Source organism: Dicentrarchus labrax, unplaced genomic scaffold (assembly GCF_905237075.1).
Source record: "Dicentrarchus labrax unplaced genomic scaffold, dlabrax2021, whole genome shotgun sequence".
Taxonomy (NCBI): Eukaryota; Metazoa; Chordata; class Actinopteri; family Moronidae; genus Dicentrarchus; species Dicentrarchus labrax.
In genome coordinates, this window is record NW_026136710.1 from 18,141,758 (window position 1) to 18,155,216 (window position 13,459).

Below are 13,459 nucleotides of genomic sequence, written 5' to 3' on the forward strand. Positions count from 1 at the left end.
TCATCGCATCTTGCGGCGTCTGCAGGTAGACGAGCGGTGATGTCATCGATGACATTTCAGTAGCAGGAGTACGCTGCCAGCCCTCAAAAAGTGCCTCACCTCTTGACCTGGATCTCGCTACAGTATCAAAATAAACCTGATTCTTATTGCTGTAGGTATTTGATTTTTATGCACCTGATTATGACTAGTCAAAAGAAAAGAAACTACACAACAAGTGAAACATTCTGTTGCCACTAAAATATCTTATCTTATTGGTAAAGATATTGCATGGTGACATTTTTTTTTTGTAACCTGGAAGGATGAACGTAAAAATTAAGCCTTTTTAAAAATCCATCAGACATTCCTAATTCTGACATATGATACTTAATAATTACACACGCAGTTTTCATGTAGATTTAAAAAATTACATTAAGTTCCCAGCAGTCCATTCATGTAAGCATGCACTGTAGTACGAGGGATATTAATGTCACGTAAGGTCATCTGTACATCATTTCTTCAGTGTTTTTACACTCTGTGGATCTGATCTTCATTGCAGCAGCTGCCTGGTTTTATCTGCACTCTTAAACACAGTGGTCTAAATGCACTCTGCTGTGGGGCCCCGTGACCCTGAAAGCCTGGCGGTGAAACTGATTAGAAAGAGCCACGTGTTGGTCTGGGTCGTCAGTGTCATTATATCACATTGATTGGCTCAAATCCGGCGGGGAATCTCCAGTGAGGGTTCACTTGCTGAAATTATGAGTAGCTACTAGCGACAGATTTTCTGTGCATCTCCCAGGTCTCAGCTGACCACAGAAGTAGATGAATGATTGATATTGAAGAGGCTGGCCTCCGTGGGATTGACTGAGCTTAGCCTGTAGTCCTCTGCTTGATTGGCAGCTATAGTTTCCTCAGTCAGTGCAACAGGGAGGAAGGGTACCAGTGGCATTTTTTATTTTATTATAGCATCTCATGACATGTCACCCTGTATTATACTTTCTATGCATCTCAGTCATTTATAATGCATCAGTCACTGAAGTGCCTCATGTGATCCTGTTTTTTTTTTTTTTTTTTTTACCATTGAAAGCTTATTTTTACCTGATGTCTTTATAGTGAAATATTAACTTTGACCAGTGTTGTTGTTGAGGATACAGGATGTGACTAATTTAGCTAACATTAGTTGCATCTGTGGTGTACAGGACAGTATAGTGATACAAAATTGTATGGCTGCAAAATAAGTGACACTGTTTCATTTACATGAAAAGGAAATGGTCAAAGCTATGTTGTGCATGTGCTTCTTGAGCCACTGTCATTTGCAATTGCAAAGCAGAAAACTTATTTATTGATTAATGTCATTAAAAGTGCCCAGACTGCTGTTGTGAATCCTGTCCTTCTATCCTGGGTGGCACTATTGAGTTAAACAAGTAAAAAAAAAATTGACATTTGACATATGGTGTTGAGACTTGGGCACGCTTACACAGTCTTGTTTTAAGAGTTGAAATATGTGACATCTTTTTAATATTTCACTGTCATTTGCTTTTACTCAGGATAATGGACATTGCATGATATAGCCATTAGCCTGTCACAATGGAGCTATCTCATACTGGGACTGTGTTCCCTCCTGTTATGATCATTTTCATGCTATCTCGGGCGCTCGCTTTGTTTCCTGTCTCGGAGGGAACGGCTCGCCCGAGTCTTTAATGCTCTGTTTTTGTGCTCGCTGAAAAGCCTCGCTTCCAACCAGAATACAGTGCAGCATCACGCTCACCACACCGAACCTCATCCCCCGTGGAAGAGAAATAATTTATAAATTTATAAACTACATTTGTTGTGTAAATGACCACATGCTGTAGGATATTTAATCCTGCCTACAGTCGATCCCAGTCATGTGACTTGACCTAGTTTTGTCTGCCTCCCTCTGCCTGTCTCTCCTCTGTTTCTCTCTTTCATTCTCTTTTCTCACTCTCTCTTTCTCCCAAAAGTCTCTAAGCGTTCCTCTATTCTTCCCTCTATTCCTCTTTCACTCTCGTTTCTCCCTTTTCTTTCCCTCTCCATTCTTCTCCCTTTTTGTTCGCACCCATGCTGGCTGCTGTCGGTATTTCTGTTCCTTTTTTAATGACTGGTTTGTGTTTTTCCTCCGGGTGTGTTGATATCTGTAACTATGTGGCCAATGACCTTCCTTAATTATGTACCGAATACAAACCAGTTGCAAAATATGAACGTAGCTGTCACTTGAAGGCAGTGACAGTTACAGAATGACTGCAGGTGTGAAAGCAGAATATGAGTTATTATTGAAGTCATGAGTCATCCTTGAATTTCTCAAGATTTTTACCCACGAGACTGTTACGCAAAAGCATGTCTGCCAGCTGATGAATAGTGAGCCGGTTAGATTTTGCAAACAGCTTTTATTTCTGTTTTCATCAAGCGGCATTGTGAGGAATCTTTTATAGAGGTTTTTCATCTTTTCTTTGGTTTTGCTGAGGCGGCTGACCTGTAAGCCCACGCATCCTTCAAACAGTGATATAATGTACCTGAATGGAGCCTCATTCTGTAACTGTCATCCACAGACTTCAGTTGCCTCTTAACAGAAAGAGCTCTTATCTGATTTTTATTTTTTTACCTTTCTTAATGTACGCTTCACTTTTTAAAACCAAAAGGTTAGTCATTCTTTAGAAAGATGATTCTCTCATTTCCAGGTTGTCAAACACCGACACTTTGGGGTGTGGTAAATTTGTAACAAACAAAGTGTCCCACACAACGTAACCTCCCAGGTAATCAAACACTGATTCGTTGGGTTGCCAAAACGTCGACCTGGGAGTGAGACTCAACAATCATTATCGTAATCATCATTAAATATTCATAATCATTATTACTCAACAACTATTTTTCTCCAGACTGCTCCCACCTTTAATACATGATTATATTCCTGGCCATTTGCAGGAATGTTCTTCTCTTCAATCTGAGCAGTCAGAAATGTTCCTGTCCAGCCTGTCTTCAGGGTAAACCTTTGACATGTGCTTACATTTAAGAGTACTTCCTCACTTTTGTGTGTTTGGGATGATGCCACTTGCTACAGCAACCTGCTGTTTGATATAGCGGACAGAAATATTAGAAGAGCCAGGTTAAATATTGCTGTCACATATGCTAAAGAGGGGCACATCTGTAAAATGCTTTTCAAAATATGGCCGTTGGAACAGGATATTTGTTAAAATAGATAGGTAAATAGCTAGATGGACATCCGTAATAGCAGCTGTAGCCCGCTTGGCGCAGTCTGAAGTGCAACGGTTTGGTCGCCTCTTGGAATGCGTGGCATGTATCCATTCCTGAAGAGCACAAGAGATCACTCAGGCTTTGGAATAATACTCTCACCCATAACAAGCCTCGGCCTCAGCTGTCTTACTCTCCCAGTGAGCGGCGTGCACTCTACATGGCGGCTGTTTTATACATTTTATATTTGTATCCATACAAGCTATTTTCTGTGTTGCCATAACAAGCCGTTTATAGGCTATTGCAGGCTGTTTATTTTTCTGCAAATGCAAATCAATAACGTTGCCTAATGTAAAGCTCTCAGTGTCAAGGCTTTGTGAGAAAGAACTTTGAGTTTATTCAGTTAGTTGTTGCTATTTCAGAACAAATGACAGTGAAAAATTTTCCCCCCTCTTTTCTATATTTAGAATATTTAACTGTGACACTACATTGAAAGCATAGAACACATCATAAATCACATATAGTAGCGCTAAATGCAAGGTATTATTTTGTATGGCTGGACAGCTATATTATCTTGGAGATGTGGAGGATTTTTCCACCTTGAACAGCGTTCATTCTAGGAGTGAAAAAATGATTATACAAGAATGATTATTCTTGGTAAGACTCATACAATTTAATGAAAGTCTTTATCGTGAACCTCTTTGCAGGATTGGCCCATTTAAGAGTAATTATTTTACTGCTGACTTTTAAGGCTCAGCAAGGTCCGGCTCCTTGCCCCTTTTTTAAAATATTTTTTACATAACCTGCATAAAGAGCAAGTAGAGATCCTTAGCCAGAGCTTTCCTGGACCTTCTCAAGTCTTTACTAAAGGTCTTTCCTGTAAACTGGCCTAGATGTTAAGTTTGGGAAAAAATTAATGCCATATTATTGGTTATTTCTTAAAACAACATGTTTATGGACAGAGATTTATGGAACAGGCTGAACTGCATTTCTTTAGTCCTCTAACACTTTGACTATAAATACAATGGTCAAATAAATACACTTACACCAAAGAACATAATGTGTTCTACGTTCAGTCTTACACAAATAGAAGTCGTGCCTTACTGAATTTCCTTCACAAATGGCTTGCTTGGAGCTTAGATGCCAAGTCGAAGTATGTTTATTTTCAAGAGTCAAGAGAAAGAATGGAAAAAAAGCTCATTCTCAAGGTACAGCGGCCTCAAGCCATGCCATTAATATGGGACCTGAAACGTTGATACTTGAAGGTTTACTCAGTGAGAGAGCCCTGTTGTCTCCATTCATTATCTTGGCCCAAACTCTTCATTCCAAAACTCGATTTTGCTCTTTAAGCACTGTTTTCCTGTCCAAGTCTTTCCCAGTCGAGCCTGGCTCAGTGTCATATAGCGATACTGAATCTGAGGTGTGCACTTTACAACCAATTTACTGTAGATTTGAAATCCTGGACAGGGATTATTTCAATATTTTCCCCTTCTGGAGTCTACTCCCTAGTGGAGTTTTACAGTCAACAGGCTGGAATCATCATTACTGGTTTTAAAATCCCCCATTCATATTTAATGCCTCCAACTTAAAGAGGCATTTTAGCCAAAGAGTGCACTTAATCCCTGTTTTTAAAACTGTCCTACAAGTGGTCTGTCTTGTGTTATTCTTATTCTACTGTATTATGAATTTGTGTTTTTATTGTCGTTCTAGTTCTGGAGTGCACACCCATGCAGAGCAGCTGTGGCTCCAGATGTTTTTGTTTCAGGTTTTGAATTATGTACCACTTCATATTAATATGTTTCACATAACTGGCTCAATGTTTCCCATGATATGTATATATGGGGCTTTCTTTTAATCAGGTTTTTAAAATACAGCTGCATTTTAGGAATGGCACATAATTACCTAAAGATCACTAAGAAGCGTCTAAAAACATATACATACATAGTTACAAAGTTACTTTTTAAAATATTCCATAATCAGTGCTGAACATTTGTGAGTTCCATCTTCTCAGATGTGAGGATGTGCTGCCTTCTCTGTAGTGATAGACAGAATCATCGGTTGGCCAAGTCATTTTCATAGGACTAAAAGCCTAAAAAACATTAAAAATTGGGTTCAAATTTGGGGCATTTGTAAATGTACCATGCCTGCTTGAGTGAAGACAGTAGGTGCAAAGGGCCTTCTCGCCAACAACGTCAGAATAAGCCAATGTCAATGCAAGCCTTGCCTTTTTGCATGCGTCGACCTTGATTGCTAAATCTGGGTCAGAGTTACAGAACAATTTGTTCGGAAGAGAGGAACACAGGACGTGGGTGGCAAGTTCTTCCTTCTGTTGTGTTAATGGCTGTTTGCACATGTTTACATCCTCTGTGCGTGGATTCAAGATGTACTCGGCTGAGGCGGCAGGAGGAGGTTAATGCAAGACCCTGTGCTCCTGTAGAGATGGGAGTGTGGGTGTGTGGAGTCAATTTAGAAGGCTAACAGGAAGCGTGCTCTGGGATCTTCGACAAGGACTCAGGCAGGCAGTGAGTGGGGCACAGGTCGCTACGCGTACCACACCTCACTTTCTTCCTTAGGGGACTTCTACACTGTTGTTGATGCATTAGATTTCTCCCCACACAGAATATTCATCTCTGTACTGTGAAGCAGAGCTTTATTTTAAAATAATTTGATGGAGGTGGTTCTCTTTGATCACTCCAAAACGTCAGCTACTATCAAGGGAAATCGAGGCCCTGAACTAACTAGAACCACGGCCAATTGCAACCATTAATCAAGGCTAAAAATAACAACTTTGACGCAAGATTGAAGCAGTGCAATCCTCGGTAAATCCTGCAAAATATTGGATGAACTTCCACCCACAATCCATTAGAGGAAGCACATAAAACAAACTTTTATCTTTGCCTTTCTGGTAGTGATGTTTCACAGCTGAGAAAGGGCCAGTGTGCGCTGTGCCAAGGGCTGTTGGCGTGGGCAGATAGTCCGTCATGTGAACGGCTACTGTAAAGATCAGCGGAGGGATAGTAGATTTTTAAATGCTTCCTTGTGTCCTTTCCAGGAGGAAAGGAGCCTCTTTTAACCCTGCAGCTTTTTCTGTGTCCAATCACACAAATTTGATTAGAGTCGTTTGCCCAAGGAGCTGCTCTGGCTGCTGGGCTGCAGTGAGGCCCTTGTTCCCCTATTCGCCCTGGAGAAAGGTTGTGACGTGCACAAGCACTCTTTGAACCAGCCCCTTCTTTTCTTCCCCTCTAACCTCATTTACCACACTCTTTTAGTCTCTCCCTCCCTCTACCCGTCTGCCTGTGGCTGCTCACCAATCGCCTGCCGTTGGCTTCACCATGTCACAGCAAGTGAGACAAATGACTGTTATAAATTATCATGAACCGTTGCTTTGGTGTCATCTAAGCTTAACCCCGGCACTTTGTGATGTTTTATACAATGCTTCGAGAGCAGGCAATACTATATATAGAAAAAAGGTGCACCTGAGAGATATTATATTATAATGGAGCCGAAGCTGAAACGCATCGAAAGAATATTTAGAAATTCAGAATAATCCTAGAATACTCTACTTTACAACCGTTATGAATGCAGGTGTACTGTGTGTCTGGAAGCAATTGAGTTTGGTGTGTGTGTGGGGGGTGTGTGTGTGGTGTGTGTGTGTGTGTGTGTGTGTGTGTGTGTGTGTGTGTGTGTGTAGGGCGGGGAATCAAACCAAGATTGAAAATGTCTACACCAACCAATCCACTGACTGGTGGTGGTGGTGGTGGGGGGGGTTATTCACATTAGACATCGCAACGGAATTGGAAGGAAGCCTGTGGGCGGAGCTTTGTCAGCGGCAGATTTTGCCACAACCACAACCACACTTTCAACTAGCTGTCTTTTTGTAATGTGACAGAATTATGTCTGGCTCTGTAACTCCGGTGTAAACAAGGGCTGTGAAACAGCAGCACAGTTTAATAATGACTGCTTATATATCTTTTTAAACTGAGAAGCACATAAGTCAGGGTCTCTTAGCTACACAAAGCTGCATGAAATAGGAACAAAGTAGTGTTGAGGTGTGTTAATATATTTCAATGCATGTCTCTTGCTGCCATTTAACAAAAATGTATGCTACCTCTGACATGCTAACCTTGATGTTGCTCAATAATTTATTAAGTAAAATAAAAACTAGATTAAATCAATAGACTTCACCATTTCATTGAAGTTAGTATTTAAATCATATCTAAATTAGTGGTATCACATTGTAATTTTAATCTTATTAAGTTAAGGATTTTTGTATCAGTGTTCGTTAGAAGTCAAAAATAGAGATTTGGGAAAGTAACAGTCTATGGTTTGAAGATAGACATGTGCTGCACAATAATAACAGACCTAAAGTTCCGGTTTTACAAAGGTCATCTTTGTCAGTTCTACCTTTTCTACAGATGCCTCGCGGCTTCAAATGCCACACCAGGGCAACTGCCACTTTCATTATCCAGAGACTGTGTGAAAGTCACAGACTCAATTTCAGACAAAGTTTTTTTGAAAGAGCCGTTACAGAAAGGTGCTCTTGTTCATTTCAAAAGCGCCTCAGTTTGGGTCTCGCAAAACACAGTGGCTTAATAAGTCATTCAATAAAGCTGTCCAGTTAACTTTTTATTGCCAGTCCAGACCTCAACAGCGGTTGGTTTTGTGACTCATGACTCTAGAGACAAATGCAAGTTGCAGATTTTAGTCACTTTTGTTTTCCAGTGAAGTGAGGACTACTCATAGCATCAACCTCATTGTCATTTTGTGAAAGGAAGTTTTGCTGCAAGTGATTTGGTTTGTTGTGGCTGAACCTGAGAATTATGTCTTCCAGCCAAGGTCTGCATGGGTATCTGTTTCTGGAGATTTTGTCTAACCTTCCATTAGGGCTACAAGAAGCCGCCAGGTGGCTGATGTTGCCCTAATTCTTCCAAGGCAGAGGAAATTATGGCTCTAAAGATTTTTTTTACTGAAGAGTTCCTTCAGTAAAAAACAGGTTGGCATTCAGTTTTTCTACGTATAAGCCACTTGTAGGCACTGCAGGTTTGACACAATATACTAAATAATGCAACATACTACAGAGACCCGTAGGTCGTTTTTGCCCCCTTGTTCATCTGAGGCCCTATCCTCAGAGTCAGTTCACCTGCTCCCATTGACCTGTCCTGTTTGGCTGTTTAGGGACCCTCAAGGTCTCAGTAATGGGGTCTAAATAAGGGTGGAAATTCAACCCAAAGGTATTTCTCAAACTGAAAGAAGGCGTGTAATCAATCCAGACAGCCCGAGATACATGTAGAAACAACAACAAAAGGATTTACATGTGTGTAAAATATGTCAAAGATTTTTTTCTATCAATTGTATAATAGTATGATCAGCATCTAAGTATTGCCTCCAGCTATCTTTATGAGGTTTGCTTTGTTGTCGTGAGATCTGTTCAGGCTTTGTTCTGGTTGAGATAAATAAGAGCTAAGAGGCATGTTTGAATGTTTTTTTTTCTTCTTCTTCAAAATGGAAAAGGGGGAGGGAAGACAGTTTGCTGATGGAGCAGATATGCTCAGGAGCAGGACGGATGCTTTCCATGCTGTTGGGGATCAGAGGGGGATGTAGTGCTCAGAAGTGTTTGATTATCAGCTGATGGGTCCTGAAGTGTGTTTTAGCTCCTCACTGAAATGAAGAGAAGGTAGTTCAAGCACATAGGCTTTGTCAGAGTAGTAATTGTTGGTGTAATGAGACGGTGCTGCACGGGATTAGCTCTCTTTAGGGAGAAGCAAACATCAGAGGATCATTAAGTGTTGTACTTGATGCCTTTCGTTTATAGGAAAAACGGCATGAAACACAAACGCAAAAAGCATTAGGCCTGCAACTAACAATTATTTTTCTCAGTGATTTTTGCAGTCAATCATTTAGCCTTTAGAGTGTTAGAAAATAGAGAACATTTCCTAGCACAAGCTCCCAGAACTGAGGTCTTCAAATTTCTTGTTTTGTCTGAACAATAGTCATACCCCCCCTCCCCCCCAATACTCAGTCCACTGATGTAAAATGCAGCAGAAAAGCAGCAAAAGTAACTGGAAACAGCAAATAGGAGACATATTTGCTTGATAAATGGTTTTAATGGTTAATGTTTTAATGGTTAATCAATTATCTAAAATTACGAATACATTTTAGTTTAAACAGACTAATTGTTCCAGCACATGCTGGACACACTGTCACATAAAGTACAGACATATAGCCATATGTCTCAGCATGTCAAAATTATTACATGTACTCAATAGTAATTTCATAATTCATAGTGAAGTATTCTGTTTGAGGAAATAGCATGTTGAAGAAAGAGAAAATCCAATAAAATGGATATCTCAGGGACATGTGGGCAAACACTTGATGAACCGGCTCGAGTCTTCAAGGCCGTTTTGGAGGACAGGCAGGGGGGGAGGGGAGGCAGTCTAGAACTTGGTCTCTCTTACACAGGTTTTCTTTTCCTCACGTGGAGCTTGGATGCATGCTGGAGAATACTGCTGAAGGTGAATGGCATTCACGACAGTAACCGTGGCGATTGATGACTCCTCTGCTGGCCCGTCCTTCTGCGCGCTCTACCAGGACCTTATCCCCTGGAGTCCCACGTGGGAAAGGCCTTTTTTTTTTCTTTTTTTTATTGCACCTGGGAGATGCATTAAGGGCCCAATGAACTTTGACCTTGGGCTTGATCACCCTGGCAACACGGGACACGAACAATCGTTACGCTTTAAGAGAGCTCGGCTGCGATCCTGCTCATGAATGCTTGAATGTATTTCATTCAAAAGACTTGAGTTTGTGGGATCTTGTAAAGTCTGGAAGCACTTTCACTGATGTGTCTGTGATAAATGAGAATTGTCCATCAACGAAAATACTTCAGCCGTGCGCTTATCAGTGGGTTTTGTTATTATGGCAAATTGACACACCTTTGTTTCATTAGAACCTTGTCATTAAGCCTCTCTTTTATTAGCCGTATATCAATAAAAAGCATTCTTTCATTAGTGGACCATCTCAAAGGCCTGCCTTCATTAGCACTAGGTTGTAAATGCTGGATGCGATTTCATTAGCAGCCCATCTTTAATGAGAAGACCCCCAGCGTGTTTACATTGCTCTGATGCCCCACAACAGCTGGTAAGGATAATGGTGATTGGCTGCCGGTGTGGGGAGCGTTTGAGCTTGTCCACCGAAGATTGGAACGTACAGTTATTAAAGCCAATGAGATCCTTGCTGCTTAGAAGCGAAGAGCAAGATCAAACATTTCTGTAATCAGGGTCCTGCTAAAGACATATTGATGCGGCGTGATAGAGATGATTTGTAATGACAAGACACGTACCAACCTCACCACTCATGACAGCAGATCCTGAACCTGCACGTACACGCCCGAGCTTCTGCCGCACTTTCATCTCTTCAAGACCTGAAGAGTAAAGCCCCTCACTGAAAAAGATTTACGATGCCAAGAGGAAAAAGACACCTATGTGCTTTCTAAAATCCATAGGATTTCAGATCTTTTTATTTTTTTTTTACAACTGTCAGGTAACTTAATGTTTGATGATATGGCTTTTGTAATTTGATTTCTCAGAAAATTACCAAGTTTCATGTAACTTATAGATCTGTGTATTTACCTTTTTAAAATAACAAAGGCTAAAGTTTTGTTTTCTCCAATGCTGAGATCAAGTTCAGGGTCAAACTAATTTGTTCCATTTTCTAGCTCTAGTCTGCAAGCTTTAGGTGAAATTCCAAGTGTTTGAACACCATACTTTAGCATTGCTCCGTCCCGTGGGAACATTATTCTGGTGGATGGCTTGCAGTGTTGGGCTCTTTTTGTGGGGGAGCTGCTGTCTGCTTAGTTTACTCCTGATTTTGGAAAAGTCGAACTTGACTGCGAGCCTGGGCTCATATGTTAATGCCTTAATGTTCAGTGACATTGCTTAGAGCTCTATACCATGTGTCATTGTTTGCCCTTCAACCCCTTTGTACAACCAGGAATGTACTGGAGTGTAGTAGATGGGGCAGGACTTTTTTGAATCAAAATTTTACAAGATTCTTATTATTTTTGCCTCTCACCCAGAGCGCATGCACCTCATCCATGATGCTACACTATGGTCATTGGAAATCCTCTTTTGCTATTGGTGTTTTTTTGTGTAGATTCTCAGTGCTTTGAATATAACAAAGCACCCTTGAATATTATGGTGTTCAGATTATAAAAGATTAGATGACTGATTATGATGTCTTTTTGTTAGTTCATTTTGTAGCAGACAAAATAGAGCCTTTCTTTTAAAGTTTACAATTAAAAATACTCTAATTTCTAAGCTTTTGTTGTCTTGTGCTTTTTGTTGTATAATTTGAAATGGTTGCAACACATTCTGGATCTGGATTATATATTGTTTGCATGCAAACACAATATCAAACAACTTCATCATCACCCTCTTCAGCGTGGCCTTTGAGTTCTTGTGTCGGAGTGATGACAGATGGATATCTTCCAATTTTTGGCAAATCATACTCTCGATTGATAGATTGCACCCAAGCTAACAGGAAACACATGTCTGCTTGGGGTGAACTAATCCCTAATCTAATAAAAACTCATTCAGAATCACACACACACACACACACACACACACACACACACACACACACACACACACACACACACACAAGTCTTGACTCGAGTCCAGTCATCTCTTAAGATGTTATTATGTAGAATCACCAACATAAATTGTCACTACATTTTACTCATATCCTTCCAACGGCTCTTCTCTTGGTTTCAGATGGCATTTTCCAACATCTGATAACAACAAAAGCATTACTGTGCTCAGCAAACAACGAGATACAAACATGTTTACTTCTCGTTTAATTAGAGTGCCCTCCTCGTCTGTTTTATTTAATTCATGATCTGCAGGATGATCTCAGTCAGTCTGTGTTTGCTCTTGCTGGTCCAGACTTGCTTTGCCTTGTCAGTCCCTGCCTCATCCGTAATACTAATCAAAGCTTTGAAGAATGCATCTGACATGAACCCCCATCTCCCCCCCCCCATCCTCTCACATCCACATAACTGTGCACACACATGCACATGGCACACACTCACACTTACACACCCTTTTATAAGCAGAAAGTATCAGCATCCCAGACAGCTTATCATGGGGAACTAATTCAATATCCCTTTGCCTGTTTTAAATGTCATTCTCTGAGCTCATCCGGAGTGACATGTTTTTCATGGTGGCAATAAAGGGGCTTTATTGGGCTCAGAACACAGTGATCGGGGGGCGTGGGGGCTGTTGCTCTCGATGTTTGCTTGAAATCTAAAGGTCCTCATGAGGAATGAATAAAGTTTGGATTTGCAGTGATCTGCAGATGCCAATGAGCTACCCGGTCGATAAAGACAGAGCGAATCCTCATTTGAGTGAGAAAAGTAAAGTTCACACAGAAGTTTCCACTTTGGCTAGAGGCTACGCTGTCAATCAAGACATCAAATGCCACTCATATGCCACTTTAATTCTGCAGTATTTAAAGATATTCAGGAATTTTAAAAGGTCATTAGTGTTGGGGTTAGTGCTACAGGGTCAGAGTTTTGGCACATATTTGCAAGTTATTTATGGTTCCAAATTTCTCTTGTATTTACTTTTTATTTTTCATTCTCCCCCCTTTGTGTGTGCTGTAATAAAAAAAAAAAAAAAAAAAAAATCCCCCAAATCAGTTCTATTTTTGGCAATCTACTGTAGGTTTATTTGTTGCTCTTCCTGTTTGCTGGATAATGTCAGTGACGGCCGGGTGAATTCTGCTCCGGAGGGGGTGCAGCCTACTCAGTTGCTTCATTGTGCTGGATAATGACTTCCCTATTGAAAATGACCTGCTTGACCCCAGAGACAGACAGTAAGACGGCCTCGTCCAGCCCCTCGAGGCACCTCGGCCCAATCTGGCGTTTTGCCCACACTGAGCTGCTAACCTCGGCCCTGTGCCCACCCACTTTTCATCCTCCTCCAGTTCAGCCTTACCCGGTATTCTGCAGGCTGTGTCCACATTCTGGAGGCCTCGCCCTGGGTACAGCCACAGAGTTGACATGAGCAGTGAGCTGGTGTAGTGCCACCGGTGAGGAGGTTAGGATGAGGGCCAGCCAGCCACAGAGCTGTAAATGTGAGAGGTTGGCTGGGCCTGATGGTGGCACAGTGCTGGCGGGAATATATTTTTTTGTAACTTGTTTGCTCCTCACCCCATGACCGTCAAACAAAGGGCCCCGTAAGGCAAATTCTCAATTTGCCTTTTTCCGCCAGGGTCGGCC

General features: G+C 41.2%; 1 protein-coding gene across 2 annotated transcripts in view; it reads left to right on the forward strand.

The window, feature by feature from the left end:
- The window catches only part of rxraa (retinoid X receptor, alpha a), a 104,192-nt gene that overhangs the window by 15,129 nt on the left and 75,604 nt on the right, over positions 1–13,459 (forward strand). The gene's annotated exons all lie outside the window — the stretch shown is intronic.